Genomic DNA, 25,797 nt, shown 5'->3' with positions numbered 1-25,797 from the left:
ACTTGAAAAGTCAAAAGATTTTCCTCTAGAGCTTACAGACAGAATGCATCCTTGCAGACATCCGATCTCCAGAACTGTAAGATAAAAGAAATCGAGTTGTATTTTAAGCCACTACCTTTGTGGTGATTTGTTACAGCACCACCAGGAAACCAACATAGGGTCTATTATGGAGTCAGAACCAACAGTGTTCAGTGATGGAGTGGATGAAAAGTGGGAGAAAAAGAGAGTTAGGGGTAGCTTTAAAAGTCTGTGATGGAGCCACTGAATGGATGTCCTTTATGATGGTGGGGAACACTTGCTCTGTGTGACAGTGAGACCAGGTCTGTCTGGCCTCACCCTTTCCATCCTACCACGCCCAGGAGCTGAGCCAGGCTGACATTCGTGGGAGATGCACCCAGCTCAGCTTGTCCGCTGGGTTTCTCCGCGGCTGTCACCCTTCCCCTAGTTTCCCAGCAGTTTCACACTCTTACAACCTCTTTCTAACAGCACTTCCTCACGGTTCTCTGATGGCAGCAGGCAGCATAGAGCTGGATGAGATTAGACACATAGATTTTATTTTAAGGCACAGCTGAGAAAACATGTGGGAAATAAAAGTTGTTTTGACCTAAACTGTATGATCTGGAGGCCTGCTGATGGTCTGCTGATGGGGTTCTCAGGCTGTGGGAATGATTCCTTACACAGAACATCACTGAGACGGTCACTTGCCACCACCTCCTCTGACTATCCTTCCCCAGTGACGAGACTCCTATTAGAGTGGTGAGAGGAGCGACAGGGTCCTCTGAATCTGGCTCTGGGACTCACCTGCTGTCACTCATTTCCAGCCTTGGTTTCCTCATCCGTAAATCAAAGGCACTGGAGCCAGTGTTTTCCACGAGGCCCCTTGAACCTGGTTCTCCGGTTCTCACCAGTATCAGAGGTGTGTCAGAGAGAAACTTGAACACGGCTTCAGCCAGCCATGGTTCTGTCTTGGGTCCTGAGGAGCAGGCACTGACCTGCTTCTCTCATCCTCTCTTCTCTGCCATCCTATGGGGCTTTATTCTGACCCTGGAGCGATCATTTCTGAGGCTGCATTAGAGGGCTTATTTCTGTTGCAAATGGTCCATGAGCTCTATCTATTCAATAGAGTCCAGGGCAGATGGCTACACTTCCTTTCCAGACTGGACATCAAATGCCAGGAACTCAGTGAGGGGCGCCCTCCTTCTGGCTTGCGGCTCTGTGAGGCAGACGCAGAGAGCAGGTTCCGGCCACCTTCTGTCCTGGTTGCTTGTTGATGCTTTTGGTGAAAAAGAAAAGAAGGACATGATTATACTGCTTAGGGAATATGGCAGAAATCCTTTACCCTTTGGAAAAATGTTCCCGTGAAAATAAAGCACAAACAAAGCACCTTACTGCTCCATCCCAGGAGGATGAGCAGATCTGCTTTGTGAATGTACTCTCCATTTTCCTCCCTCGGCCAGGTTAATGAGTTGGAGCCTGCTGGGTCTCCATGACAGAAGATCTCATAAATTCTTCCATCCTCTCTCCTTTCTGGTTGTGGGGAATCTGATCTGTCTAATAGCACCAAAGACTGAGTTACTAGTGCCGTGTATTATGCAATGCATATTATATAGACTAATAAAGCTTGAATAAATAAGCAAATGGATTAAAAGTATATTATTCAGGGACTTCCCTGGCCATCCAGTGGTTAAGACTCTGTGCTTCCACTGCAGGGACCTCAGATTTGATCCCTGATTAAGGATCTAAGATCCCACATACCGTGGGTCATGGTAAAAAAACAAAACAAAAAGGAAATGATCTAATTACTGCAGGACTTTATTAATGTGACATCACTCTTTTAGTTCTCAGGGACTCCATTTATAAGACAAAGACTCTGCCCAAAACTTTTATGATGGAAAGGAAATCGTGTGGTCATGTCATAGTCATTCACCATCACCATCAGAGGGTCCCTCAAACCATCTCATACTGAAAATAGTAACTATCATTATTTCCTGGTTTTCAAACTGTTCTTACTAATGTGTATCACTCAGTCCCCCAAATAGCCCTTGTGAACTAGATTTGATTGTTATTTCCCTTGCACAACTATGGAAACTGAGGCTCCTAGAAATCAAGTGGACCTAAAGTCTTTTAATACTACCAAATGAGAAGAGCAGGCATTACATGTCTCAAACCATCATTCCCAACAACATGGAATTACACTGGCCTTTTTTATTTAGTAATAGTTAATTACTAAAATCAGAAGTTTGTCTCTGTCTTCTTGGGTTCTGTCTTTTCCCCATCTTTTCACAGCTCTATTGTCTTCTTTTCTCTCTCCCTCTCCTCAAGAATAAAACCAAATTACTCTCATTTTCACTGTAGATGTTTGCCCACTTCTCTGAAGCTGTCCTCAAAGGCACATTCTCTATACTAAGAGCTTATCAAGGTGTTTTTTTCCTTTTGCGCTAGACAAAGGCAATTTTCTTCTTTAAAAGAATTATTGTGAAAGTTGTTAGGATAATAAACTTTATTGTCTCCAAAGTTTCCTTCAGAGTAGCTGGCAGTTCTTCTTTTAATGATGAACATGTACTCCGCTCACACTACATTTACACCCTACTGCCTGGGTCTGTGCCATTCTGTGCTCACAACATTTTGCTTCAATGTTAAATCAAAGTTCACTCTTCAAAAATATTTAAAATGGCACTTCATCTGAGCAATGCACTTAAAAAAAGATAATAAAGCTTCTATCCAGCTTTTTAGATAAAGAGACGGCAAGGGAAGAACCAATTCTGAGAATTACAAAAGGTTTTCAGGGAATAGGTCGCCACAGATGGCATATTTCATCAGGTAAAGAAGAGATCGAGGCGGTGTTTCAGGTAGAATGAATCAGACGGACAAAAACAGAGAAACATAAGCAAGCATGGTGGGTCAGGGTCATAGAGAAGGGAAAGATGGGAGAAAGTGAGAGAGAATTCTGGAAGAGTAGGCTGGTAAGATGAAGGACCCGACTCTGGTGTTTTCTTAGAACTGACAGGAAGCCCAGTTGAGATGAGAGATAAGAAGCTTTCATAGGCTAATATAAGGCAGCAGTGTTTGCTCATGCCAATACTGTTATTTGCATGTTCTTGTCATTGTTATTACCAACAACCGGAAGTCAGCCATGAGTCCCAAACAGGAATGATTTGATTCAGTGGTGGTGTTTTTCAGTCCTCTTGTTGTTCTTGGTCTTAGGAGTGCACTGTGGGTTGGGAAATGAGAAGCAGGGCTTCTGTTTCTCTCGGGTCCTGCAGATTTATACCCACAGTCCTGGGGATAAACTGTTGTGGTAGGTGATGCTTTGATAGAATGTTTTTTCATGGAATTTGTGAGCTGTGAAGATCCACTGTCAAAAATCTTGTGAGCATTGCAAAAGAGTGTAGGAGGTGGCCTTCTCAAATACTGCTGCTCTCTGCTTCATGTCATAATAAACTCTAAAATTCAAATTTCAAAGGAACACGTCTCTGGTGGATGGGTGGGCTGATGGGTGGAGGGGTTGACTGAAGGCTGAGAAGGAAGTGGGTAGAGTTGTCAGCCCCAACTGAGAAGGGCTGCAGACCTCGTTGGGACTTACAAATGTCCAGGATGTCAGTTAGTTCCTTTTGACAAATGATCTATGAGTTGATTTTTCTGAAAGAAGAATAAAACTGAGTGGGAGGCCCCTAGGCAGTCTGTGAGTTGATTCTGGGTATTTGATTGGGTGATTTCTTCTTCAAAGTGGGAAGACAATGGCACCTGGCCATCAAGTGGGTGGGACCCCATGGAATGCGCTGATGCTGGTTTATTATTTATGATAATGTTTGGGAATGCAATAGACGTTGGTGCTCAGTAAACTCCTTCTTTCATTAAAAGTCTTAGGACCAGTCATCTATTTTGTGCTGTTTTTATTTTCTTTATTTACATTTAGGTTTTTCTTAGTGTTTGATAAATTTCATCTTGAATATGTCAGCCTGTCTCAGTTGTGCGAAGAAAAACAAGGAGAAAGATTATGTTTACCTTGAGCTGAGAGGAGAAGAGGGAAAGTATTTCTCTCTCATCCTCTCTGCCTCCCCAGCCCTAGGAGATGGGGACTTAAGTTGGTGGTAGCAACGGGAATCAAAATAAAAGAACTCCAGGGAAAGACTAAAGCTCAGAGGAAGCGTTGGGATGCTGGTGTTGTCCCAACTTCTTCACCTGCCAGACCTGTTTCCATGTATGTTCTTCTCTGGGGATAAAAATACAGATTACCAAATGGAAAATTTTTGTGTCTTTCATATTCAAAACACTGATTCAATCTACGGTAATTTTTTTTTTTTTTTGAGAATCCCTTATGACTAGAATCTATGGAGAAGAGGCACCCCACAGAGATCTGGGTAGGATCTTTGGCTTTGTACTATTGCATGACCCTGAACGCATAAAAGCTTCAGTTTCCCTCCTCATATTGATATACATAATACCAACCTCATGGGATGGTTGGAAAATTTAAGACAGTGTGTGTAAAGTTCCTATTCATTGAGTACATGGTGAATATATAAATGGTATTAGCCTTTATTATTACTTTTTAAAATTGCAAAAAAAAAAAAAATTGCATGTAACTGCTGAGGTAGATCACCATAGAGGGCAAGATTAGAGGGAATTGGCATGGCCTCTCTGCCCTTTCTTTTGTTATGAGAAACAGTGTGGTATGGGGAGACAGCACAGTATGGGGAGACAGGCGTTAGACTGTCTAACAGGCGTGTGACCTTGGGCAACTTACACATTCCCTCTTGTTTCTCCTCAGTTTCTTCAGCCATCAAATGGAGGGATCTTGTGAGAACCCAATGATACAAATACATCAACTGCCCAGCAAAGCGCTTGCCGTCTCAGCTTAATAAATAGTAAGTTCATCCTTTTGTTCTTCTTATCCACATCTGCCTGTCTCTCCACACCAACTGTTAGGTTGGCCAAAAATTTCATTTGAGTTTTTCCATAACATCTTATGGAAAACCCAGATGGACTTTTTGGCCAACCCAATTTTTTCTTCAGGTGTCATGACTGTACAAAAGATTTTATTTTCTAAGCTCAAAATCCTGACTTGCACGTGTGCTCAGCTGCTAAGTCATGTCCGACTCTTTGTGATGACCCTGTGGACTGTAGCCCACTAGGCTCCCCTGTCCATGGATTCTCCAGGCAAGAATACTGGATTGGGTTGCTATTTCCTCCTCCAGGATCCCTCTTCCCAACTGAGGGATCAAACTGGTGTCTCCTGCATTGGCAGGCAGATTCTTTTACCACTAAGCCATCTGGGAAGCCAAAATCCTGACAGTAGGGCTAAATGCAATGATTGTGCCTAGGTTCTTTATCTGTTTTTTTTTTTTTTTTACCTTTTATTCGTTCCATTTTATGGCATTTCTTTCCATGAAATAAATGTTAATTGAGCACCTATTATATGCCAGGGATGATGGTACTTACCGTGATTAATGTGACAGTTCTTCTCTCAAAGAGTTCCCAGATTGAAATATATATTTCCACAGTCTGGAAATAATTTCACGATGAGACAGACTGTTCATGCTGGAAAAGAGGTGAAAGAATGTAAAGGTTCAAAATCAAGGCAGGTAGCACCTGAGCTGTGGCAGGATGGTGACGACTGGAGGAAGTTCAGTGGAGAAGTCAGCTGGGAATACGCCTAGAGCTGGGAAGACTTCCTCTAGAGGGAGGGGCTCCAGGTAGAAGAAACATCCTGAGAAAAGGTTTGGGTGTGGAAGTGCATGAGACACATTTGGGGAATGGTGAGTTTGGTTTGGATGGACTATATGGTATATGGAGGGACATAATGGGGAATAAAGGTGAGGCATGATTGTTAATCATTTTAAATGACAGGATAATAATTTTATACTCAGTTTGGTTTGTAATGAGGAAACATTGAGAGTTTTTCTGAGCGGGGCAAGAATGATACAATAAGTTGTATCAGAAGTGATGTTTACATCTGACTCTAGTAATGACCAGGTAATGGTATTTACCTGGGTGTTTGATGGTTGGTATGCAGCATTCCAAATTCCAAGTCAAGCAGATGTGTCAGGACACAGAGGTGAGAAAGCCTCAGAAATCATTTCAAGACAGTTTAATCCAGACTGCTATGAATATAAGATACAACTAGAAGAACTGAGCAGATGGATTTAAAGTAAACACAATGAGATTCTAATGGTTCATATCAGTGACGCTAGTTTCTAGGTTAAAAAAGACCAGAGTAAATGTAAGTCTATCAAATAAGGAACTTAAATAAATTAACTTTGATTGCTGTTTCTTTGAAGTCAGTTTTTTTGGAAGTTTCATGTGCTATTAGAGTTGTTTTTTTTTTAATTGCAGGTAAATTCACATAACATAAAATTACCATTTAACTATCAAATGTATTTATGTGTTGTGCAACCATTGTCTATCTGGTTTCAGAACTTCTCCATCATCCCAAAAGGAAATCCATAATTATTAAGCATCACTCTCACTCCCCCTTTCACCCAGCCCCAGGCAAACCTAGATGGATGAATGGATAAACAAAATCTGGCCTAGTCAAACAGTGGAATAATTATTTAGCCCTAAAAAGAAAAGATTGATACATGTTACATCATGGATGATTACCCTTGAAAGCATTATGCTATAGAAGCTTTACAATTTTGTGTTGTTTCAGTGTTAATAGAAATGACAAGTTGTATCACTTTTTATGGTGTGCAGTTGAGAATATCTGTGTAGGTCACAGCGATTAGATTTTAATATAGTGACTTTTGAATAGAGCTCTGCTGACTCTCAAAGGTTTTTAGTGTATTTCAGAGTTTCATGCCACTATTTGTTTTTGTTTTTGTTTTCCCTTGTAAATGGGTCCATACATTTCTCAAGTTTGAAAAAGTCTGAGGGTTGTGCCAGGGATCACTTGCAGAGTGCCTCCTAGGAGGTACTCTGGAACCTCCTGGAATATCCTGCTCAATGGCTCAAGCTTAAGTGTTTCGAGGAGGCAGGCTAATAGCATAAAGGCAGGAAGCTGGCTGGATATGTGATGATGGAGAAGTGGAAACCTCCTCTAAAGAGGGAAGCATCTAGCAATTCTGGATTTTTCATGGAAACTTCTCAATTAGTAGATTTTAGCATCTCATTCAAAAAAATTGTAAAAAACACTGTGGGCAAAACAAACAAATCTGCAGGAGTCAATTAAAGAACTCTGCTAGAATACACATCATGTAGTGAGATAAATCTGCTTTTGAATTCCAATTCTACCTTTTTAGGTTCCCATGATTTCTGGCATATTTCATAACTTTTCTGTGTTTCTTCCCTCAGCAGCAAAATGGGTCTAATGATGATTTCTCCCTAATAGGCTTGTGATGTCTGTAAGTATTAATATTAAAGCAGTGCTGGCAGAGTAAAAGCTGTTAATATTAGATGATATTATCAGCTGATTGTTAATAATTATATTGTTCAGTCATTGTAGTCATGTCTGACTCTTTGCGATCCTATGGACTATAGCCTGCCAGGCTCCTCTGTCCATGGGATTCTCCAGGGAGAATACTGGAGTGGGTTGCCATTTTCTTCTCTAGGGGATCTTCCCAACCCAGGGATCAAACCTGCGTCTCATGTATCCTGCATTGGCAGGCAGGTTCTTTACCACTAGCGCTACCTGGGAAGCCCAATAATGATATTAATGGCACAGATTCTAATAGGCTCTGCTTTTAGAGGTCTTGGAGTAAATTTGGGGAAGTGTGCTATATCACAAGTGATGATATAGCACCTTTTGTGTTGCATGTGACCTAGGGGTGTGTCTTTGGGACTTATCACTCTGAACAGCTGTGTACTAGTTGTAACTAAGGGTCACTTAGTCTCTTTGTGGGGCTCCCCTTGTAGTTCAGCTACAAGGTAAAGAATCTGCCTGCAATGCAGGAGATGTGGGTTTGATCCCTGGGTTGGGAAGATCCTCTGGAGGAGGGCATGGCAACCCACTCCAGTATTCTTACCTGGAGAATCCCCATGTACAGAGGAGCCTAGCGGGCTACAATCCACGAGGTAGTAAAGAGTCAGACATGACTGAGCGACTAAGCACAACACACAGCCTCTTTGTAAGCAGTTTTCTCACCTGTGAAATGGCAATGATATATAGTGCCTTCCTCACAGCATTTCTGTAGGAATGAAATGATTAATATTTGTAAGGTGCTTTTGACAGTTCCCAGCACAGAGCAAGCAACATATAGGTATTTGTTAAATAATTAGAAATAAATAAATATAGGGCACAAGTTGATCCAACATAAGGTTCTCATTACTACTTTTTCCTCTGAGTGACTACTTCTCACTGAGGCATTGATTCAATGTGATGGAGGCACTTTGCTTTAGCTGCTATTTTGAATAACATTTTAGAAGGTGCTAGCTCAAGTTATCTGTGTTGTGATTCAAGACGGAGCTGTGATCAACACTGACATTATCCAGCTCATCTGCAGACCTTTGAGAATGTCAGGCTTGTTCAACAAGAAAATGTTTTGCAATTTACCTTCAGTTTCTGATTATTTCTGAGCTGGTTCTTCTGGTTATTTTAATGATTGACTAGTTTCAGACTTAGGTGCTAATGTTTCTAGGAGACAAACAAGTTTCCTTAATCAAATTTTGAGAGTTCTGTGGGGCAACAAGTTACAGTGTAAGAGGAAACACTGGAGTGAAGCTAAAATGTAATATGACTTTGGGAAAATCACTTCTCTGTATTCGTTTTCCAAAATGTAAAATTAAGGAATTAGTCTTCTGTGAGTGCTTTGGATACCTTCCCTCAACTTCTTAAAAGCTAAACATTACATGTACCTCTGATACATATCTGGGGGGAGTAGAATTGTGCTGGGTGCTCTGAGGTGGGCACTGCCTAGCTCCGCCTTGCGGGCTCAGCCTGTGTCTCAGGGTGGCCCCAGAGGCATCTTGGCAGTAACCCCAGGACTCCCTGAAACTCATTTTGAAAACAGCTGGGTAAGACGATGCCTTTAGCTAGCAGACTCTGATTTCAAAATATATACATTTTTTCCTCAAATAAGGTGAACATATTTTTGCATAATAATTAAATGATAAATACATACATAAATAACTTTGCCTATATAATATTTTACCTAGAGTTGGGAAGTTTGCTATTTAAATGAACCCCACGGTAAAATGAAAAATTCTTTTGTAGTAGGAACAACTCCTGGATCTCTGATTTCTAGATTCTGTGCTTTCCTCTTCTTCTTAAAGTGGGGCACTGCAGACTTGAAACACAATCGTGAAAACTTACGATGCTAGCTTTTTTGGTACAGTTTCTAGTTTTTGAGTTACTGGCATTTGTCATTCTTTCTACCTCTCTTCAAAATTGGGATCATCTGAAAGAAAAAAGAAAAGCTTCCGTTTAAAAAAAAAAAAAGGTTTCTGAAATTTCACAAAGTATGCTGGCATCACAGCATCCCATGAATATTTAATCATCATCATCAAGACAGGAGGTTGGAGAAAAAAATCAGGTTGTGATATTTGGGAATAGCAGGTGTGGGAAGGAGGGTGTTGACACCCTCTGAAAACGGATATGGCATGTTGTGTGGCAGGTTCCCTTTGCAGTCTCCACGTCACCTGGGTGCTTTACGAAAACTCCAGGGAGAGGAAGCTTGTCCTCACTGGCCCCACACCCTGAAGATGTCGGGAGGCCTCTTTAGAGGCATGGATGGCCAGACTCCTTCCCTTCACAAGAGCCTTCAGGCTTTTTCTTCTGTGAACCTTCACATCATGCAGGTGGCTCTGGCCCCTGTCCCTTGCATCTTTTTTTCTTATTATTGTTGCTAAGCAAGAACTTCTCTTGTGTTTAATCAAGCAGTGAGAGAACAGAAATCCAGCTAAGGACTTGGGATGTAGGTGTTGAAACTCAAAGTTCACCTAGGAGCTCTTGCATCCTACAATCAGGAGCAAGACAGAAATTAAAGGGCTCTGGGTCACCTATGTACAAATTACCTGTCTTCTAACTTTATCACACACTCCCCTCTGCCTATCATCCAGCCGTGTGTGTTTCACCACTGCCTCCTTGCAGCAGGAAAGGATTCCACCTCTAAGCTCCTGTCCCTGAGTTCTTCATAGTCCATTCCCTGTTGGAGCTTTCTGACAGTAGATTGAGGAAGTGAAACACTCTACTTCTCAAGCTTTTCTGTGCAGAACAGCTATCAGGCAGAACTTCCTAACACGGAGATTCCTGGGCCCACCCAGGTGTTCTCATCTAATAAATCAGGAATCAGTTCAGTTCAGTCGCTCAGTCGTGTCCGACTCTTTGCGACCCCATGAATCGCAGCATGCCAGGCCTCTCTGTCCATCACCAGCTCCTGGAGTTTACTCAAACTCATGTCCATTGAGTCGGTGATGCCATCCAACCACCTCATCCTCTGTTGTCTCCTTCTCCTCCTGTCCTCAATCTTTCCCAGCATCAGGGTCTGTTCTAATGAGTCAACTCTTTGCATCAGGTGGCCAAACTATTGGAATTTCAGCTTCAACATCAGTTCTTCCAATGAACACCCAGGGCTGATCTCCTTTAGGATGGACTGGTTGGATCTCCTTGCAGTCCAAGCGACTCTCAAGAGTCTTCTCCAACACCACAGTTCAAAAGCATCAATTCTTCAGTGCTCAGCTTTCTTTATAGTCCAACTCTCGCATCCATACATAACTACTGGAAAAACCATAGCCTTGACTAGATGGACCTTTGTTGACAAAGTAATGTCTCTGCTTTTTAGTATGCTGTCTAGGTTGGTCATAACTTTCCTACCAAGGAGTAAGCGTTTTTTAATTTCATGGCTGCAATCACCACCTGCAGTGATTTTGGAGCCCCCCAAAATCAAGTCTGCTACTGTTTCCACTGTTTCCCCATCTATTTGCCATGAAGTGATGGGACCGGGTGCCATGATTGTAGTTTTCTGAATGTTGAGCTTCAAGTCAACTTTTTTGCTCTCTTCTTTTGCTTTCATCAAGAGGCTCTTTAGTTCTTCTTCACTTTCTGCCATAAAGGTGGTGTCATCTGCATATCCGAGGTTATTGATATTTCTCCTGGCAATCTTGATTCCAGCTTGTGCTTCTTCCAGTCCAGCGTTTCTCATGATGTACTCTGCATATAAGTTAAATAAGCAGGGTGACAATATACAACCTTGACGTACTCCTTTTCCTATTTAATATGCATTTTTAAGGGCAAGTTCTCAGGCCCGTGGTACAGACTCTGCTCACACATCAGATGTTATCTTCAGGGCTGTCCTTCCTGGCCCTGGCCCTATAGGATGCCCTGGGCTGAAGGTCTGGCCTGAGACTTGGGTCACAAAGCTCACACTGTGGTTCTAGCTTTGGTTCGGATGTCACAGAAAATGGCTGATGTGCCACATTGCTCGTGTGGCAGGAGTGTGGCTGAGTCAGGGACCAAGTCAGATGAAAAGGCACATTTTTTCTCCTTCCCCATGGGATTTGGAGAGGAGGATATTTGAGGCTGTCTTGTTTGCCATCTGGACACAGCTCACAGGAACTCCTCAAATGTCATGACAATCATGAAACACGGTCCCTAAAACATAATAAAGATGAAAATTAAGAACACCTTGGTCTACTGTTCAAACCTACTCAGTAACATGGTCTTACCCTCAGAGTCTACTGTTCTCTTCATTGTCACACATTCTAGCCGAGCAGAGTGACTAGACTGTTCAAGCGACTGTGCTTGGTGGGGAGGGATCGGTCAGTCCAAACTGAGTCGCGAGGGAACGGGAGCCTCCTTGCCCAAGGTCCCTCCTCAGGTACCCACCCCAACTTACTTTTGTCCCTCAGAGGTGTGTTCTCTCTTTGCATCAGAATTCCATAGCAGTTTCTTCTTTGGATCACTCCCTGTAGTCAGAACTCAGCTTTCTGAATTGAATTCTTTTGCTGCTTTTATTATTTTGCACTACCTTAGGTTCTGGAAGGTAATCTTCCTCTGTAAATCAGTCTTAAAGTCCTGACACTGATATGGAGGTGATAATAGTTGATACTTAGAACCACAGAATGCCAGCCCTCAAAGGGACTTCACTGTGTGTGTGTCCAAGCTTCCTCAAGTGGTTGACCAGGAAGCCAAAGGCCAGAGAGAAACTTTCCCAGAGATGTACTTGCATAAGATCACCCACAGAGCTCGTGAACTAAGACCCAGAAGTACCTCTCTGTGCCTACACAGATGTATAATCCCTTTCATCCTAACTAGTGCTCTTCCTATTTTCCTTCGAGTCTCAATGTTTCAAAAGTGTGTCTCTGTTTGCATTGTAGTTTATCACACACTATTTATTGACATGTTTAAATTTTGTCAAGCTTTGCCTCCTCCTTAGATTTCTTTCCCCCTAAGACATGTGAAATGACTGAGGCTCTTAGAAGAATTTTGGATAGGAGAAGAGAGCCAACGTGATCATTTCATCTTGTTGCAGTTTTAAGATACCAGGGTCATTTAATCTGGCCAATATAAATTGAGCATCAGAATCTGCAAGTCTCTGCATTGGGTGTGGGAGTGTGTTATCTGTGTGACAGAAGAACAGATTTGTTTGTTTGTTTTTCTCTGCAGATCTCAAATATATAGAAAGAGGAAGAAATCTGAAGGAGAATTAATACCAAAAGCAGCCTGGGAAACTGACTCACGGTGTGAACTTGGGTCAGTCCATTCTCTAACCGGGGGCAGTTTATTTCACTGATGCAGGAAGGTGGGTTGTGATAGCTGCCTGGGTTCTGCTCTGAGATCCTGCCCAGTTCTGTGGTGTTGGGTGGTGTCTGGATGGTTTCTACTCCAAGGCAACCTGCATTTCCACCTGAAAGCAGGGAGGAGCCCAGTGCTCAGCAGGAATGGTGAGCCACTCCTTGGCCTGAGTCAGGCTCAGGAGCCTCTCAAGAAGGAAAATGTTGATAGAGGTGGGGCCTGTGGCAAGTTTCATGTCATCATCCTTTCTTAGGTTGTATATGTATAAGGAAGGGTGTTCCACAGCTAGGCTCTGCATTGGGGCCGTCCCTTCACAGCCATCCCTAACTGGCAGGGCTGTGCCATTGTTTCCTTCTTCCTAAGGCTTCTTAGTTCTCTTGCTTTGGGGTAGTGGGGGTAGAAGAGGAGAGGCAGGAATATGGACATAGTTTGAGATCCCAGTGCAAGATGAAAATGCAGGCCCTTCGTTCAAAAATGATTGTGTTGTTCAGTCATTCAGTCCTGTCCAACTCATTGTGACCTCATGGACTGTAGCATGCCAGGCTTCCCCGTCCTTCACTATCTCCGAGTTTGTTCAAATTTATGTCCACTGAGTCAGTGATGCTATCTAACTATCTCATCCTTTACCGCCCTCTTCTCCTCCTGCCCTCAGTCTTTCCCAGCCTCAGAGTCTTTCCCAATGAGTTGACTCTTCATATTAGGTGACCAAAGTATTAGAGCTTCAGCTATCAGTCCTTCCAATGAATAGTCAGGGTTGATTTCTTTTATGATTGACTGGTTTGATCTCCTTGCAGTTCAAGGTACTCTCAAGAGTCTTCTCCAACACCACAGTTCAAAAGCATTAGTTCTTCAATGCTCAGCCTTCTTTAGTGTCAGACTGTCAGATCCATACATAACTACTGGAAAAACCATAGCTTTAACTATTTGGTCCTTTGTTGGCAAAGTGATATCTTTGCTTTTTAATATGCTGTCTAGGTTTGTCATAGCTTTTCTTTCAAGGGGCAAGTGCCTTTTAATTTCATGGCCAGAGTCACCATCCACAGTGATTTTGGAGCCCAAGAAAATAAAACCTGCCAAGGTTTCCATTTTTTCCCCATCAATATGCTGTGAAGTGATGGAACTGGATGCCACAGTCATAGTTTTTTGAATGTTGAGTTTCAAGCCAGCTTTTTCATGCCCCTCTTTCACTTTCATCAAGAGGCTCTTTAGTTTCTCTTCACTTTCTGCCATTAGAGTGATATCATCTACATATCTGAGGTTGTTGGTATTTCTCCCAGCAATCTTGATTCCAGCCTGTGATTCATCTAGCCCAGCATTTCTCATGATGTGCTCTGCACATAAGTTAAATAAGCAGGGTGACATTATACAGCCTTGTCTTATTCCTTTTCCAATTTTGAACCAATCATTTGTTAATATAAAGTTCTGTTGCTTCTTGACTTGCATACAGGTTTCTCAGGAGACAGGTATGATGGTCTGGAGTTATCAAGACTCTCAAAATGGTGACAGCAGAGCAAAACCATGCATGGGGCCCTTCTGTACGCCAGGGCATGTGCCACTTTCAGACTGCAGTCCTGTGAATCTGCTCTGGGTGGTGGTGGCTCAAGCTGTGGAGTGGGGATCTGAGGTAGAGAGGGAAGGGACTTCACTCAGCCAATAGATATCAGACCACTGCATCCAATCTAAGCCAAAAACGAGAAGGCTTCCCAAGCTGCACTAAATGTGGAAGATAGCACAAGGGTGACTACAGCTTGGGGCCCTGAGAGTTTCAAGCCATTGCTTTTGGATTCTGTGGCAAATATTTTGCAAAGAAGCAGACCCAGATAGCAAAGGTGATTGGTGGAAGGTCACACTACTTGTTGGTGACAAATGGGATCTAAATCTCAGACCTCGTTCCAGCTTCCATGTTCTTTCTCAGCCTGAAGCTGAGTAACAGCACAATTGTGCCCTCTCATTGTGGATTAGATGGGAACTTGGGAAAAAGAGTGAGGTGCAGGAAGGAAAAGGGATAAATGATAATTGAATGGAGGAAACAAAACAGTTTAGAAAGCTGAAGCAATTTGTCTGAGTCCTACTGCATGCACAACATACAACAAAGCAGACAAATGTCTGTGCAGCAAAACAAAACTGTAAGAAGATGATATTTTCCAATAAAATACGCCTATTTCCAACCAGACTTGAGGTCATCTAATAAAGGACAGATTATCCGGAGTAAATAGAGAGAGGAAAAAAAGATGCTTTGGGCTGAGTTTAGTTCCATGTCAAAATCACAGGGGAGCTTATTGCCTCTTTCTCCTGCTTGTCTTCTCTCAGGCATCAACCTCATGGAGCTGGAAAAGGAGATAGTAGATCATATATTCATGCATTTGTTCATTCTTCCATCAGGCATCTCTTGGGCACCTCTGTTGTCTTACTGGGTGGTACCTCTAGCTCCTCTATTATACTAAATCCTGAAAAGAATGTTTACAACATCACCCCTATCTTTACAGAAAGTAGACAACTACTGTCATGAGAGGAAACTAACCACAATTAAGAATAATACTAGTGATGCCTGCTGTGTGCTATTGGAACTCCAGAGAAGGAGAAATTCACTATAATGTATTCACTGTACTTCTTGTTGATAACTGGCCTGCTGGTTCCTATTTGCTTCAGCAACTGCTGCCTGGATCTATTCATCATCGCTGTGCTCCTCTTTCCCAAAAGACTCCTGGGGACAGCGCATAGCTGGGGAGTGGGGATGTGGGATTCTTATAGACAGAATCTATTTACCCTGGTGATGCATGGCTATGTACCAATCCTTCTCTGCACCGGGGCGGGGGAGGAGGGCAACCTAGAGTGGAGGTGGTTCTGGTTCAGACATAGTGAGGATCCAGGCCTCCTTGGGTTTTCTCTTTCCTGTGTGCTGCCCCCAGCACGTATGAAAGAGAACAGCCCTGTGGAGGCCAGGATGAGGGCCAGCTGTGTGTACATGGGGTGTTTCTCCATCTCCATCTGAAAAATGGCAGGAGGGGAGGAGGTCTAATAAACCAGTGTTCCCTTATCCAAACAAGAAACAACCTACATTCCTTCCCAGGGAGCACAGGATTGAAATAGAGGAGGAAGGGGAATCCGTCATAAAGGCTGTTGCAGAAGAGGGAGAAGGGTTGATGCTCCAAGAGAAATGATCTCTAAGTACCTACCCAGTACATGTTTTCTGTGATTCTCTGCTCCTCAACTGGTGATTATATTCTCATCCACCAGGAGATCTGTACATAGCTTGTGATATAACTGGAAACAGTAGACATGAGGCAAATCCCCTGTGTCATCATATGTCCCATCATAATAGCACTGCCCATTCATGCCTAAATGTTGGCATTTACAGGGCGGACATCACCTCCAGAATTTCATCCAGGGATGGGAGTAGGATCTGTATTATAATTCCCATTGCACAGAAGAGGAAACCAGGCTTGGGAAAGACTAAGCTACTTGCAGATGATCCCCATGAGTGGCAGACGAGGAACAAGAGCCTGTGTTTTCTGTGATGTTCTTTCTTCTGCTCATGTCCTTTCTGGATGGATCACTTCCTGTTCAGTTCCTACCGGGTGCAATGTGACAGGAGTGTAGCAGGGGCTGGGAGGAGGGTTTGGCAGGCCCTGGAACCCCAATGATCATTAGATAGCTTCGACATGGACCCATGGCATCTTTTCATAGTCTCTTGCCCTTTAAACTAACTCGATACAGCAGTAACTTCGATAACAATGCATCGGTTGGTCCCACTCTTAAATGATCAGGCTGGGATTCAGCATCTTTATGCTCCTTCTCAATTTTTGCCCCCATCCTGAGCTATCATAAAGACACTTGGAGCCAAGTGGGAACAGTATTTGTCTTGCAATTACTTCTAATTGCCCTGTAGTTTTGTGGTGTGTAAGTAGTGTGACCTACATACCAGTTATGTGAAACGCTTTTCATCCTGGAGTCTATATTAAGGAGGACATAAATCAGTGAGGTCAGGGAATGGCGGCTAAGTCCATCTCACAGTTAACATTTATATCCAGTTCCACCATCGGCGCTTGTTGAAATTCCAGCTCTTCTTTACAACCCCTAGAGCTAAGGCTGCCTCTTCCTCTATGAAGCCTCCAGAGATTGCTCTTTCCTGTGGCTTCCCACAGCTCTGGTTCTGATCTCCTCTCAGGTGCTCAGCATTTTCTATATATTTCATCTTCCTGAACTCCTTATGCCAGAGACTATGTCTGGTTCATTTTCCTATCCTTGTCTGCTCTGAGAACTGACAATGGCTAAGGACCTTGCTCAGTTACCTACTTGTTGAGTGAAAGCATAAACTGATTACATCACAGGCATTGTATGTGTGGTGCTTGGCTGCTCAGTTGTGTCCGACTCTTTGTGACCTCATGGATTGTAGCCCATCAGGCTCCTCTGTCCATGGGATTTTCCAGGCAAGAATACTAGAGTGAGTTGCCATTTCCTCCTCCACATCTTCCCAACCCAGGGATCAAACCCATGTCTCCTGTGCTCCTGCCCTGGCAGGTAGATTCCTTATCACTGAACCACCTGGGAAGCCATAGGCATTGTGGAGACTTGTAAAAAAACATGTGGACCTATGAGTCTCTTCATAGCTCATATTTTACTTTACACTGACTCTCTAAGTAGTAAACTCTTATTTGGGTTTCAAGATCATCGTGTCTGACTCTGGCAACCCCATGGACTGTAGCTTGCCAGGCTCCTCTGTCCATGGAATTTCCCAGGCAAGAATACTGGAGTGGATTGCCATTTCCTTCTCCAGGGGATCTTCTCAACCAGGGATCAAACCTGGCTCTCCTGCATTGCAAGCAGATTCTTTACCAACTGAGCTACCAGTGAAGTGAAAGTCACTCAGTCGTGTCCAACTCTGTGACACCATAGACTGTAGCCCACCAGGCTCCTCTGTCCATGGGATGTTCCAGGCAAGAATACTGGAGTGGATTGCCATTTCCTCCTCTGGGGGATTTTCCCAACCCAGGGATCGAACCCAGGTCTCCCACATTGCAGGCTGGTTCTTTACCATCTGAGTCACCAGGGAAGCCCAAGCTACCAAGGAAGCCCTCAGATCAATTCATTAATATTCAATTACATTTTCTAGCAAGTGTTGCCATGTTAAGTCTTATCCTATATGCATTTTGATAGGCTGCCTTGCAAATTGCATTCACATCTTGGAAAGAGGAATGATAGCCCCAATTTACAGAAATATCAGCTTAGAATGGTTAATATATGGCTTTCCATAGGTTGCAAAGCCATTAAATGGCAGAACAGGATTCACTAAATAGATACTAATTCTTTTTTTTAAAAGAGAAATGTTTGTTTTGGGCTTTCCAGGTGGGGCTAGTGGTAAAGAACCCAATTGCCAATGCAGAAGACATGAGTGACATGGATTGGACCCCTGAGTCAGGAAGACCCCCTGGAGGAGGGCATGACAACCCACTCCAGGATTCTTGCCTGGAGAATCCCATGGACAGAGGAGTCTAGTGGACCACAGGGCATGGGGTTGCAAAGAGTTAGAAATGACCGAAGTGACTTAGCATGCACACACATTTGTTTTGAAGATAAATGTTTTCATTTATTGAATCAAATGAAAGCAGCATCAGTTACGTGTTTTCATAAATCAGATAAAAACTTAAAGCAAATCTTTATGTCGATCCTCTCTTTACTATCACTGAGTGTTAGCCACTCAGTCATGCCCGACTCTTTGGGACCCCACGGACTGAAGCCCGCTAGGCTCCTCTGTCCATAGGATTTCCCAGGCAGGAATACTGGAGAGGGGAGGGTTGCCATTCCCTTCCCCAGGGGATATTCCTCACCCAGGGATTGAACCTGGATTTCCTGCATTGCAGGCAGATTCTCTGCTATCTGAGCCACCAGGGAAGCCTGTTGCCTATCATTAGGCCTTCTTTATATATTTATTTTTAATTGGAGGATAATTGCTTTACGATGTCATGTTGGTTTCTGCTGTACAACAGTATGATTCAGCCTTGAGTATATATACCCTCCCTCTTGAACCTCTTTCCCACCCCCATCCCACCCCTCTAGCTAACTAGACACTAACTGATCATTCAACATGTATTTATTAAGTGCTTGCCACATGTTGGGCATTGTGGAGAATCTATAGGAGAATAAGACGTGGTCCTTGCTCTCAAGGAACTCACAGTCTAGTAAAAGGGACATCCACTTAAAAGGAAAATAGTGTCATGTGGCAAGTACTCTACCAGGAATACTGACTAGAGCGTTTGTGTTTGTTCTCATAGACATACTGCTCTTCATGCTTCTCCTCTCCTGAGCTGAAAGTGATGATGATGCTCAAAATCATAAATATCCAAAAAATCAATCCATCATTAACACTAATAAAAGACACATAGTCTTCAAGCTTAAGCTTGAAGCTTAAGGTTACTATGGAGGGGGCTCATACAGATGCTGGGGAGGAGTGGATGGCAGGCTGCTTCTGTCCATCCCATCAGGAGGGTTGAATCAAAGGAGTAGGCAGAAAAATCCAGGACTCCTTGAGGCAGAGGACAGAAGAGAGAGCTGTGTCATTGTAGAACAAGAAAGGCCCTTCCCACAAAGCCAGTTCCCCGCCTCTGACAGGTGGAGTTCCTCCTTGTAAACATCCCCAGTCTTTTCATTTGACCCTTTGTTGAAGGTTGGTCACATCACCCTCAGCCCTGTTGGTGAGCAAGATTTTTTCAGCTTGAGTGGGGCGAGAGCACAAGAACACCTTCTTGTTTGACTTCCTCTGAGCCAACCACACCTCCACTGGCCACTGTCTGTGGTCTGGCCCACTTCGTCCAAGAAGAAAACATCCTTGAGTCCCGGCAAGAGTCTAGCCAGGTAAGGCCAGGTGGCTTTTCACTGGTTCTACAAAGAGATGGGGCTTCTCTCTATGAACTGATTTATCTTGTCCCCAACTTGTGTCTCAGGTCCCCTGCACGCTTGCCTTGTACTTCCATCTAGACTCATATTCTCTGTGACCCGATGAAAAAAGTGTTCCATTTTTCCTAACTGCTCAGGGTTGATGATATTTGTAGACCAGCATTTTTCAGCCTATAAAATCCCCTGACTTACTTATCTCTCTATTGATTTTGATCTTAACTGCACTGTAAGAACGGTGGGATAGGAGTAATTTTCTCTATTCAGTGGCTTAGGAACTGAGGCTCAGTGAATTGAAGTGATTTGTTCAAGTTTGATCTGCAGACTGAGGCCAAGATTAGATCTGATGTCTCCTTTTCTCTCCCTCTACTGCAGTCCCCCACCCACCGCCCCCCCCCCCCCCCCCCAGCCCCGGCAGGTCACACCTTATCTCAAAAAGCCAAGAGAAGTGAAAGGGTTTCCTAAGCTGTCAAATGGCCAAGAAAAGGTGCTCCTTTCTTGCAGGGAGATTGGGAGGGATATTTTGAATTCATCTGAGAGACAGAGAGATTTCATAGTGATATCTAGGCTTCATCAAACTATTTTTAGAGGAAGAATGAGAATTTGTATGTAAAGGGGCCTTGTTAACTGAACACTGATATGCAAATTGGAGAAGATGACTATGTGGAGCCTGACACCCACTCTGGCTTTCATTTGGGGCTGAATGACACTTTCTTAATGTCAACAGCAGTGTTCTGAGGCACTGATCACAATGGCCCTAGGGAAATATTTTAGCTTTTCTGTCTTACTGTGGTATGTGGAAAACCAAATCTCAATGGGGGGAGGGAACACTCCCAAATCCTTTCAAATTGACTCCTGCAATTTCCTCTCTTATGGCAGCTATCATTACATCTCATTGTTCTACAGTTTTAAGAAAATCTCATCTTCAGTGATTATGTAGTTTATTTTTTTAAGATGCTAATTTTGGCTATCATTTTCCTCTTCATGCTCTGAAGGTTATATCCTTCTTAGTTGTGGAAGGAAATGTTTCTTTTGTGGATGAGTGTGTGTCTGTTTGAGTTTGTTATGACAGTGTTAAAATTCAGCCCTGTGGGCCCAACACAATGCAGTGGGTTGCAATGTTATGTAATTTTTAGCACGTTTCCGTATATTCTTAGTATTTTTCTGCCTGTAAGGGTCTTGAAGAGATCACTTAAGCAATTGCCTTATTCAAAATAGAGAAACTGAGGCTCAGAAAGGGGACACAGTGTGCACAAGGCCGGGTGGCCAGTGATCTCTGGGGCTTTAACTCTTTCACTAGTTACTATCTGTTACTATTTCACTACTATCTGTAGTGAATTGTGTTGGGCAGCCCTAAGTAGAAGAGTTAACTGTGTCATGTTGGGGACTAAACCCAGATGCTCTGTGAGACTCCTTACAATGACAAATTTTAATTTTACTTTGACCTTTTCCTATCATCCAGATGATTGCTGTGGAAGCTTGGACAAGCGAGTATGGTGGAGGTGTTGACATGTGTTTAGACCTTGTGTTTGATTGATTGCATGGGGAGAAATGAGACAGGAAGGAGACTAGGATGACTCCAAGTATTTGTGGAGCAACTGGTAGGAAGGAGCGGCCTTCATCTGAGATGGAGAAGACCGTGAGAAGAACAGGTTTTTGAAGGAACATCAGGAGTTTATTTTGTCCAGGAAGGCACTGGAGATGTTGAGTAGTGACTAAATATATGAACCTTGGATTCAGTGAGGCTATCTGAGTTGAAAATAAAAGTGGTCATCATCAATAGATACATAATATTTACAGCAATAAACTTAAGTGAGATCTTCAAAGGAGTCAATATAGGTGGAAGAGAGAAGAGGTTTAAGGGCTGACTTTTGAGGTGCTATAAAATTTTGGATTAGGGAAGTGGGGAGAATCTAGTTAACAGTGCACCAAAGGGGAAAGGGCATGGTGGGGGTGGTCTTTCATCAGCAGAGAGAAGGGTTTTTTCACTGAGGTTGTTTAGAATCACCAGCACATGGCAATAATGAAAAACATTTTTCAGTTACCTTTTCTATCGACAACGCATCATCCCTTTATTGTCTGCACTCTGGAGCAGACCACTCCTACCATTCTTACCACTCTCTATCCCCTCTGGTTCCATGGCAGCCAAGAAAGGAGATGGAGGAGGGGCAGTGGAAGTGGAGAGTGAACACTAGGAGATAGTGATGTGTGTTGGGATCCAAATGAAGGAGACTTCCAAGGAGAAGAGAGGGGCTGGATGGCACATATGTTGCTGAGAGGCAGATGAGTTGATGTCAGAGAGATGAGCTGCATTCAAGAGAGAAAGAGAGAAAGGGAATTGGTGCTGGTAAGTTTCTTTCAAGGATCCCATTTATAAATAGAGCCAGAGAAATGATACAACCTAGGAGGGAAAGAAAGAGGCTTTTATCCCCCGTCCCTCTTATGATGAGAGAAAGATGATAGAAATATACTTTTGTAGAGATTGTAACTTCAGAGTATTTCTCTCTCCTACCCCTGTAAGTGGGGCTTCCTCGGTGGTTCAGACAGTAAAGAATTCACCTGCAATGCAGGGGACCTAGGTTTAATCCCTGAGTTGGGAAGATCCCCTGGAGAAGGGAATCTCCAAGTATTCTTTGCTTGGAGTATCCAAGTACTCACTCCAAGTATTCTTGCCTTAAGAATTCCATGGACAGAGGAGCCTGATGGGCTACAGTCCATAGGGTCACAAAGAGTCAGATATGAATGAGTGACCAACACACACACAAACACACACACACACACACACATGTGTGCACACACACACACACACACACCTGTAGGTAGTCCTGGTAAACTTTTTGTCTTACCTTTTTTTCAGGGGGTTGAAGTCATCTGCCTCAAATCACACAGCAAACTAATACCAGATGAAACTCACACCTGGGTCCAAAAGGTTGAATTCATTTTTTTCATCACTGCCACTGCCTCATACTAAGCAGATAATTTTGGAGATTACTTGCAGCTTTAGAACTCTCTATAAAGCTCTAGAAAAGTTTCATTTTTGTTATTGTTTAAGGACCTTTCCTAAATCCCAGGAATTCACACTTCTCAGGTATGTGTCCTAAAGTACAGGTGTGTTATACCAACAGCAGGATGTTTGGGGCCCTGGGAGGAAACTAGAACCCAGCATCTGCATCAGTGGAAACTTGAAATATTCAGAAAGAGTCTTCCAAACACCGTCAACTCAGGGCTTCAGGTTGAACCATCTGTTTCCTGGAAGATGGGAATGTACTTTCTTATGCCGGTAATCCTGGACTGATTCTCACATCAATCTCTTCGTCTAGTAGTGAATTTATGTCTACTTATTGACGTCCATGATGCATCCTTAATACTGGCTGCTTTCTGTCCACTTGAGGCTGATACACTGTTAAAATTCTTTGCTTACATGGAGCTCCAACCACACATGTCTGGGTCAGGATATTGCTACTCTATATACAGGGATACAGTGAAACACATGGTATTTTGACACAGCCCTGAACAATGCATGTTACTAACAAAAATTTCAGTAACAGAGACTTGCTTGAAATAAACAGACATTTATTTGGGGTTTGTTAAAACTGCAACCTGGAAGGCAAAGATTCAAGAAGCACCTGAATTGTTTTCTGCTGGATTGCAAAATGGAGGAAGCTTATAAAGGCAAAAACTGCAAGGCCATGGTTAGTTACATAAGTTGTTTGTCAAGTATTACAATTGCAGCTGGTGAGATGGGAGAATGCTTGTTAAGCAAGGATTGGTTGGGGCCTGAAATGGTTAATAGTTACAAAGTGGGACCTTGAGTCCATAAAGTTGCAGTTGTTGGCTATTGTTCTGAATACAATTGGTGGTGTCCTTGGGTAAAGAAAGTTCAGTTTCTCAGTGGTGGAGGGATGTGCCTGAGACCAGATTATCAATGGCCACCTAATTTCATTTTTGTATACCTGATGCTGAAGCTGAAGTTCCAATGTTTTGCCACATGATGAGAACAGCTGACACATTGGAAAAGACCTTGATGCTGGAAAAGATTGAAGGCAGAAGGAGAAGAGGCAACTGAGGATGAGGTGGTTGGATGGCATCAATAATGCGATGGACTTGAACTTGGGCAAGCTCTTGGAAATGGTGGAGGACAGGGAGGACTGGGCCATGCTGCAGTCCATGGTGTCGTGAAGAGTCAGACACGACTTGGCTACTGAACAACAACATGTCTAAACTACGATTATTCTGTTATAATTTCAATTTTTCCTCAATGCCCAGAATAAAAAACTTTACACAAAGTAAAGGGGGACTGTTTTTCCTCCTCTCCCAGCGCCACCCTCCTACCTGGTGGCAGGCGTTCTGTCCCATCCTTGACGGCACCAAAAGGAAACTCATGGAGTAAAATATAGCACTTATCCTTCAGCAGTAGGTCATACTGGGTCCTTGGTGTCTGCTTTGTTTTGTCCAAAATTACAGGTATCCAGACAGCTCAGTGTGATACTGTGATGCCCCTAGAAGGCTCTTACTACACTTTGTAGAGATTACTATCTAGGCTTTATCTGGCCATCTTACAATTATCTATTTGCAGATCTAGTTCTTTCACCTATAGTTGCTCTTTAAAACAGAAGGACATTATATATATTTGTAGGTTTTCTTCTACTTTCCACCTCTCTCTCTTTCCCTTAGCACAGTTATTGGCACAGAGAAGTTCCCCCCAAAATGTGTTTAAATTAATAAATTAAATGAAACAATTTGTTCCATGTAGAGTTTCATACTGGAGGTTAATCTAAGTTGTATAAGGAAAAAAGTAGAGTATCCAAGTTAAGATCTTCCTGTAAACAAAATTAACGTATGAATGAGGCAATTCAGATCTATAACTTGGAAACCAGCTGGTACAGTTCATTTTGCTCTATAGTTAGGAATACATAAAACTGTATAATGGATATGTCCATGTTGAAAATTTAACACCATCATTATTCATGCCTATAAGCCTCAGGAGTGCAAGTACAATCATTAACATCTGTTGATGCCATAAACATTCCTTTGATTGTTAATATATTTAACAAATGAAGAATTCTTGACAATCAATAAGACAAAGAAGATGAAACTAATAAAAATGACTAGAATACACACCCCAAGCTGTCAGTCTCACAACTAAAAGAAAAATATTGCAAATTAAGACAAACATTGAACTATTAAAACTATTTATTGCCAAGTATAAAATTTTAAATTATAAGTCCTCTCCTGATCTGCAGAAAAATGGACTTTATATCCTTTTAAAAAATTTTTGTAATTTTTGAAATATTGAGGTAAAATTGGCATCTAATATTATATTGGTTTCAGGTACATAATATACTGATTTAATATTTGTATATATTGGGAATTGATCACCACAATAAGTCTGGTTGCTATTCTTCACCCACATACTTATGAATTCTTTTCTTGTGATGAAAACTTTTAAGATCTACTCTCAAAAACTTTCAAATATGCTATATAGTATTATTAACTATAGTCATCATACTATACATTACATCCTCAAGGCTTATTCATTTCGTAACTGGAAGTCTATACCTTTTGTACCTTTTGACTCCTTTTATCCATCTAGCCCACCCCTCACCCTCACCACTGTAGTCACCAATTTGTTCTCTGTATCTATGAGTGTTTTTTTTTTTTTAAAGAGATTCCACATGTAAATAGTCTTCATGGCCTGCTAAGACTTAAATAGCTACACCATTTCTGGGAGGGGTAATTTAGCCATATATATCAAGAACCTTAAATCTACAAATTCTCTGACCCAGCATTCTCATTTCTAGGAATTTAAACAGAGAAAAAAAATTAAGGATTATGAAAAATTGTACCTACAAAGATCTTCATTGCATAGTCACTACAACAGTGAAGCAATTAGTGATTAGTAAGGGATGAGTCAAATAAATATGGATGTTCATATAATGGAATCCTATACAATCACTAATGTGCTGTTGCAGAAAATTGTTCATGAACTAAGTAGTATAGCACAGTGGTGGGAAATAGGGGCTTGAGATCAGAGAGATATTTGACCAACTTAGAGCTCTTATCACTGACTGTGCAATTTTGAGGGCAAATTTCTTAACCTTTCTGAATTTCAGCATGCACGCGTGCATGCTAAGTCACTTCAGTCTGACTCTTTGGGACCCTATGGACTGTAGCCCACCAGGGTGCTCTGGCCATGGGATTTCCCAGGCAAGAATAATGCAGTAGGTTGCCATGCCCTT

The 25,797-nt window shown here is 42.5% G+C and overlaps 1 protein-coding gene across 2 annotated transcripts in view; it reads left to right on the top strand.

Moving 5' to 3' along the window:
• TPRG1 (tumor protein p63 regulated 1) overlaps positions 1-25,797 on the top strand; it is a 170,018-nt gene that overhangs the window by 4,000 nt on the left and 140,221 nt on the right. The window contains exons 2-3 of one of the 2 annotated variants that reach the window (XM_043473438.1): positions 4,769-4,865; positions 19,332-19,519. The gene's annotated coding sequence lies outside the window, so the exon portion shown is untranslated. The remainder of the gene's footprint in view (positions 1-4,768; positions 4,866-19,331; positions 19,520-25,797) is intronic. The other variant, XM_043473439.1, reaches the window with a different exon arrangement.

Source organism: Cervus canadensis, chromosome 7 (genome assembly GCF_019320065.1).
Source record: "Cervus canadensis isolate Bull #8, Minnesota chromosome 7, ASM1932006v1, whole genome shotgun sequence".
Taxonomy (NCBI): domain Eukaryota; kingdom Metazoa; phylum Chordata; class Mammalia; order Artiodactyla; family Cervidae; genus Cervus; species Cervus canadensis.
This window is presented reverse-complemented; position numbering and strand designations above follow the sequence as displayed.